Source organism: Oncorhynchus nerka, linkage group LG25 (genome assembly GCF_034236695.1).
Source record: "Oncorhynchus nerka isolate Pitt River linkage group LG25, Oner_Uvic_2.0, whole genome shotgun sequence".
Taxonomy (NCBI): Eukaryota; Metazoa; Chordata; class Actinopteri; order Salmoniformes; family Salmonidae; genus Oncorhynchus; species Oncorhynchus nerka.
Genome location: NC_088420.1, coordinates 23,694,192 through 23,701,156, shown reverse-complemented (window position 1 = coordinate 23,701,156; position 6,965 = coordinate 23,694,192). Strand labels below are relative to the sequence as shown.

Genomic DNA, 6,965 nt, shown 5'->3' with positions numbered 1-6,965 from the left:
TGATCCCCACAGGATACAGCAAGACCCGGAGCACAGAAGACGGTATCCCGGAGATGGTCTCATGGGGGAGACCATGAAAACTATTATTTTAATAAACACCTTTGAAACTGAGCTAATCATACTCTGTCCGTGTCTGATCTGTGTAAATGTTTTGACCCAACCCCCTGGTCTGCCACAAGTGGTGTAGAATGCGGGCACTCTGACAACGTGGTCAGATCAGTGTTGACGTTTACGCAGCATCAGCATGGATGAGTTGATCCGGTTCTGAGGAGCTCAGTTCATCCGGGCCTAACAAGCCCAACAGACGGTTCAAGAACGAACACTGGAGGAACAGCGGCTACAAAACGTCCACCTCATTGAGGAAATCAGGAAGCTACAAGGAGGAGTGTCTACTGAATCACATCCAAACCAGTTTTTAATCAAGCTAACAGAAGATGATGACATCGAAACATACCTCTGTATGTTTGAACAGACAGCACTACGGGAAGGGTGGCCAAGGCAGAAGTGGGCCAGTCTGCTGGCCATGTTCCTCTCTGGGAATGCCCAAAAGGCATTTTGGGACCTGAACGATGAACAGGTGGCTAACTACAACGGACTCAAACGGGAGATACTCAGCCGCTACGGGTACAGCCTGGCCCAACGGGCTCAGCTATTCCATAACTGAAGGTTCATAGCGATACATCCCTCCGAGCACAGATGCGCGACCCACTGCGCGTCACCAGGGGATGGCTCCTAACCAACTTACCCACCCTCTCCATCCTAGACAAAGTGGGCCTGGATCGCTTCCTATGGGCACTACCCCACGACATGAAGAGGGCAGCGAGTCTATGCATACCCCAGACATTGGAGTGCCTCCTGGAAGCAGCGGAGACGCATCAGAACACTCAGGCCCTGCTGAGTGGGTGCCGGGCTGAGTCGGCAACCCATTCAAGGAGTCGGAAGGACAGCCCCACTGCTGGGTACCCCGAACCGACAGTCAGCAGGGCCAAAGGACCGTAAACAAGTGGAGAGACGGATGGGGTAGAGCTGACCCGCTACCGACGACCCCAGGTAGATGGAGACCAAAGGAGGTGTTTTGAGTGTGGCGCCCGGGGGCACATTACCTGAAATTTCCCGGCTCGAGAGGAGTCGATGCCATCAGCAATCCCCAGAAGCGAGGTGGGTCACGCAGTGAACTACCTCACCTCCTGTTGGGCACACCACGAATCAACTGCACCCATGGTCCCGGTGAAGGTTGACGAACACGACACGGAAGCTCTATTAGACTCCGGAAGTATGGTTACCCTCGTAACCACGAGCCTGCTGAACCAGGAGATCGAACATGGCAGGGAGATGTCCATTTCCTATGTTCACGGGGACACAAAGCGGTATCCAACCATATGGGCCAACATCGTGATGCCACAAGGGAACTGCCAGATGATGGTGGGTGCAGTACCAGAGTTGCCTGTACCTCTCCTAGTGGGACGAGATTGTCCACTGTTTGCAGACCTTTGCGGACATGAGCTGAGGAAGGAGTTACGAGCCGTCCAAAGACGTGACTGGCCCCTTTCACGCATCAAGACACAGGTCAAGTCCTTCCTGGGACTGGCAGGATACTATAGCCGGTTGATCCCCAACTTTGCGACTATAGCTTCTCCCCTCACCGATCTAACCAGGGTCCGCCTCCCGAAAACAGTGAAATGGACGGACGAGACAGAAGCGGCATTCAGCCAGACGAGTGCATGTGACACGGGACTAGATGCCGTTCTGTCCCAGATACACGATGGGGAGGAGCACCCCATCATGTACATCAGCCAAAAGCTGTTACCCAGAGAGAAAAATGATTATTGTGGAGAAGGAGTGTCTAGCGGTGAAGTGGGCGCTAGACACTCTCAAATATTACCTGTTAGGTACCCACTTCACCCTGGTCACGGACCATGCTCCCCTGGTCTGGATGACCAAGGGAAGAGACACAAACGATTGGGTCACCAGGTGGTTTTTGTCCCTTTAACGTTTGACATTTACAGCAAAGAACTGGAAGGAAAGGCGGCCAAAGAAAGTGTTGGCTTCTGGGATGACCAGTGAAAAATACCTGCTGGAGCGCGTGCTACAGGTGGGTGCTGCTATGGTGACCAGTGAGCTGAGATAAGGTAGGGCTTTACCTCGCAAAGACTTATAGACGACCTGGAGCCAGTGGGTTTGGCGAAGAATATGTAGCGAGGACCAGCCAATGAGAGCATACAGGTCGCAATGGTGAGTAGTATATGGGCTTTGGTGACAAAACGGATGGCCCTGTGATGATAGACTGCATCCAATTTGCTGAGTAGAGTGATGGAGGCTAATTTGTAAGTGACATCGCCGAAATCAAGGATCAGCAGGATAATCAGTTTTACGAGGGTATGTTTGGCAGCATGAGTGAAGGAGGCTTTGTTGTAAACTAGGAAGCCGATTCTAGATTTAATTTCGGATTGGAGATGCTTAATATGAGTCTGGAAGGAGAGTTTACAGTCTAGCCAGACACCTAGGTATTTATAGTTGTCCACATATACTAAGTCAGAACCGTCCAGAGTAGTGATGCTAGGCGGGCGGGCGGGTGTGGGCAGTGATCGGTTGAAAAGCTTGCACTTAGTTTTACTAGCGTTTAAGAGCAGTTGGAGGCCACGGAAGGAGTGTTGTATGAATTTGAAGCTTGTTTGGAGGTTTATTAAAACTTCTTATGGCTGCAGGGGTAGTATTGAGTAGCTTGGATGAAAAGGTGCCCAGAGGTGCCCAGAGTAAACTGCCTGCTCCTCAGTCCCAGTTGAGAATATATGCATATTATTATTAGTATTGGATATAAAACTCTCTGAAGTTTCTAAAACTGTTTGAATGATGTCTGTGAGTATAACAGAACTCATATGGCAGGCAAAAACCTGAGAAGAAATCCAAACAGGAAGTGGGAAATCTGAGGTTGGTCGATTTTCTCCCTGCCCCTATTGAATACACAGTGGGATATTGGTTATGTTGCACTTCCTAACTGTCTTTAGAAACATGTTTGAGGATTCTACTGTGAAGTGGGACCGAATGAGAGAGGAATGAGTCAGAGGTCTGCCAGCACTCACGCGCTGGTCATGTGCATTTCACATGAGAGGTAGCTGCGTTCCTTTGCTTTTCTGAAGACAAAGGAATTCTCCGGTTGGAATATTATTGAAGTTTCATGTTAAAAACATCCTAAAGATTGATTCCATACATCGTTTGACATGTTTCTACGGACAGTAACGGAACTTTTTGACATTTCGTCTGCAACTAGGGAACGCGCTTCATGACTTTGGATTTGTTTACCAAATGTGCTAACAAAAGTAGCTCTTTGGACATATATGATGGACATTCTCAAACAAATCAAACATCTAATGTGGAACTGGGATTCCTCGGAGTGCATTCTGATGAAGATCATTAAAGGTAAGTGAATATTTATAATGTTATTTCTGGTTTCTGTTGAGTCCATCATGGCAGATATCTCTATTTGTTTTCTGATCGCTGTTCTCAGATTATTGCATGGTTTTCTTTTTCCGTAAAGCTTTTTTGAAATCTGACACAGCGGTTGCATTAAGGAGAAGTGTATCTATATTTCCATGTCTAACAATTGTATTTTCATCGACATTTATAATGAGTATTTCTGTAAAATGATGTGGCTCTCTGCAAAATCTCTGCATGTTTTAGAACTACTGAAGTTTTAAAACAGTGTCCAAAGAAAGGCCAGATGTATACCGAATGGTGTCGTCTGTGTAGAGGTGGATCAGAGAATCACCAACAGTTAGAGCGACATCATTGATATATACAGAGAAAAGAATGGGCCTGAGAATTGAACCCTGTGGCACCCCATAGAGACTGCCAGGGGTCCGCACAACAGGCCCTCCGATTTGACACTGCACTTTATCTGAGAAGTAGTTAGTGAACCAGGCGAGGCAGTCATTAGAGAAATCAAGGCTGTTGAGTCTACCGATAAGAATACGGTGATTGACAGAGTCGAAAGCCTTGGCCAAGTTGATGAAGACGGCTGCGCAGTACTGTCTTTTATCATTGTTAGTTATGATATCGTTTAGGACCTTGAGTGTGGCTGAGGTGCACCCGTGACCAGCTCGGAAACCGGATTGCATGGCCTCCTCCTCAGTGTCCTCTTCCTCAGTGTCCTCATTCTCTTCCTTTTGTCCTCTTCTGTCCTCTTCTTCCTTTTCTTCTCCCTCCTCTTCCTCACAATCTATCACCTTTTCCTCATAATCATCACATTTGCCTCATAATCCATCACCTTTTTCTCATAATCCATCACCACTTTCTCATAATACCTCAAACAGTGATGCGGTTTGGATCCCGGACACAGTTATTTTCCAGCCTACTGTGTACCATGCCACAGTTAGGAGGAACCCAGGCAGTGTTGTAACCTGGGTCATGCCAGCTCTTCTGCAGACCACCTTTGAGAGACATTTTAAGTTAGCCTCATTTAAAAAAATGTGTACCCCCAAATATGTGACGTTTTTCTTGATTCATCAGGGATCCTTGTACACCCTTTTTTGTTCAGGTAGAACTATTTTGGTTTCCATGTAGAACCCTTTCCACAGAGGGTTCTACATGGAACCCAAAAGGGTTCTACCTGGAACCAAAATGGGTTCTACCTGGAACCAAAAAGGGTTCTCCTATGGGGATAGCAGAATAACCCTTTTGTAAGCCTTTTTTCTGAGAGTAAGTAAGTAGATCTAATTGAAATAGCAATGGTTCTAACATACGTTTGTAAAGCAAACCACATTTTATTTTAACTTGCCTTTTTTTTCCAGGTGCAACACCCATGTGTCCTGATTCAACAGACCCTTAGTGAGTCATGTATGGCTTCTCCCATTTCTCTCTAACTCATTCTCCATGTCGTTCACTCAAACTCACGTGTGCACATTTGCAGAGAAGAGGAAGAGATTAGCCAATTACAGTCATTTCTAACAATGATTGTTGCAGGAATGATATGACAGACACATCACTTTTGAAAAAGACGATATTTGATTGTCTCTTTAATGCCTCTTTACACATACGTATATTTTTGCATTTACTTTTCTTGGGGGATTCTCTGTCCGGGAGAATGTCCTCAGGATTATGGAGCAATGTGTTTATAAAAAGTTGTTTGAATATTACAACATGTATTAGGATTAAGCGAAACTTTGCCATTTAGAAATGAGTTAAAAATGTTAATTATCCAACTACTACTGTCTAATTTTGATATCATCTTTCTTAAAATGTTTCAGATTGATGATCAATGAATTAATGTCCCACTTCAATATGAAGGGACAGAGGAGTGAACATGCCTTTGCTACCACTCGTGTGTTCTCCATTGTAATTGGTAAGTAAATATGAGCAGTTGAGACATTTGACATAGACAATGAGACATTTTTTGTAGATTTTACTGTGCGTTACTGTTCTGTCGTGTCCTGTATATACACATTATGCAAATCATTATATTATTTCCGTAGTTTTTGCAAGCCCTCTTGAAAGTCCAAAATATGCCCCTGACTGCCAGGGTGGAGGAGGAGTTACTCTTTTTTGAAGACATCTCTAAGCTATAACTGACACAAACTTCTTCAACTAGTACCATGGAAATTCTTCGGAAATATTTTTAGCCACAACGTCCACAAAGTTTCTTCAGGAATGTCCTTTTCTAGTTTTCTTTTAAAATCTCAAATTGGTAAAGTTGTAATTTACTGATTCTCTTCACTGCAGATCTGACCCATCGCACCACTTTTATTAATCAACAACCTGCCTTTATATACTCTGTGTCCCAGTCTTTCTATTCATGTCATGTCTGTGGGTGAATTATGGAACAATTACTGTACGCAGATATGCAAAAAATTGTGATGTAGAATTGTTTTAGCTATTGCTTGATCTTTACTGAACAAAAATATAAAAGCAACATGTAAAGTGTTGATCCCATGTTTCATGAGCTGAAAAAGAAGATCCCAGAAATGTTCATTACATTTTTCTCAAATTTTGTGTACAAATTAGTTAACATCCCCGTTAGTGAGCATTTCTCTGTTGTCAAGATAATCCATCCACCTGACAGGTGTGGCATATCAAGAAGCTGATTAAGCATGATCATTACACAGGTCCGTCCACCTTGTTCTGGGGAAAATAAATGGCCACTCTAAAATGTGCAATTTTGTCACACAACACAATGCCACAGATGTCTTGCAGAGTTAATTTCTCTACCATAATTTCGCTACCAACGTCTTTATAGAGAATTTACCGGTCACGTTCTGACCTTAGTTCTTTTGTTATGTCTTTGTTTTAGGTTGGTCAGGGCGTGAGTTGGGGTGGGTTGTCTATGATCGTTTTTCTACGTTGTGTTTTACGTTTGGCCTGGTATGGTTCTCAATCAGAGGCAGGTGTCATTAGTTGTCTCTGATTGAGAATCATACTTAGTCAGCCTTTTCCCACCTGTGTTTCGTGGGTGATTGTTTTCTGTTTTGTGTATTCACCGTACAGGACTGTTTCGTTTAGTTCGTTCTTGTTTTTTTGTTTTTGTGTTCATGATAATAAATTATCAATATGGACACTTACCACGCTACGCATTGGTCCTCCTCTTCTTCCACCACAGACAAGCATTACATTACCAGTATGTCCAATCGGCATCACGACCCCAGACCACGTGTAACCATGTCTGCCCAGGACCTCCACATCCGGTTCTTCACCTGGGGGGTCGTCTGAGACCAGTCACCCTGACAGCTGATGAAACTGAGGAGTAATTTCTGTCTGTAATAAAGTCCTTTTGTTGGGAAAAAGTCATTCTGATTGGCTGGGCCTGGCTCCCAAGTGAGTGGACATATGCCCTCCCAGGCCCACCCATGTGAAATCCATTCGGGCCTAATGAATATATTTCAATTGACTGATTTCTTAAATGAACTGTAACTCAGCAAAATTGTGGAAATTATTGCATGTTCCATTTATATTTTTGTTCAGTATATTTTAAATGC

General features: G+C 44.4%; 1 long non-coding RNA gene across 1 annotated transcript; it reads left to right on the top strand.

Moving 5' to 3' along the window:
* The first annotated feature begins 2,613 nt into the window (after positions 1–2,613).
* On the top strand, positions 2,614–6,550 carry LOC115108882 (uncharacterized). The gene is made up of 3 exons (XR_003860419.2): positions 2,614–4,824; positions 5,244–5,338; positions 5,469–6,550. It is a non-coding gene; the product is annotated as an uncharacterized LOC115108882 (long non-coding RNA).
* Positions 6,551–6,965: the final 415 nt, after the last annotated feature.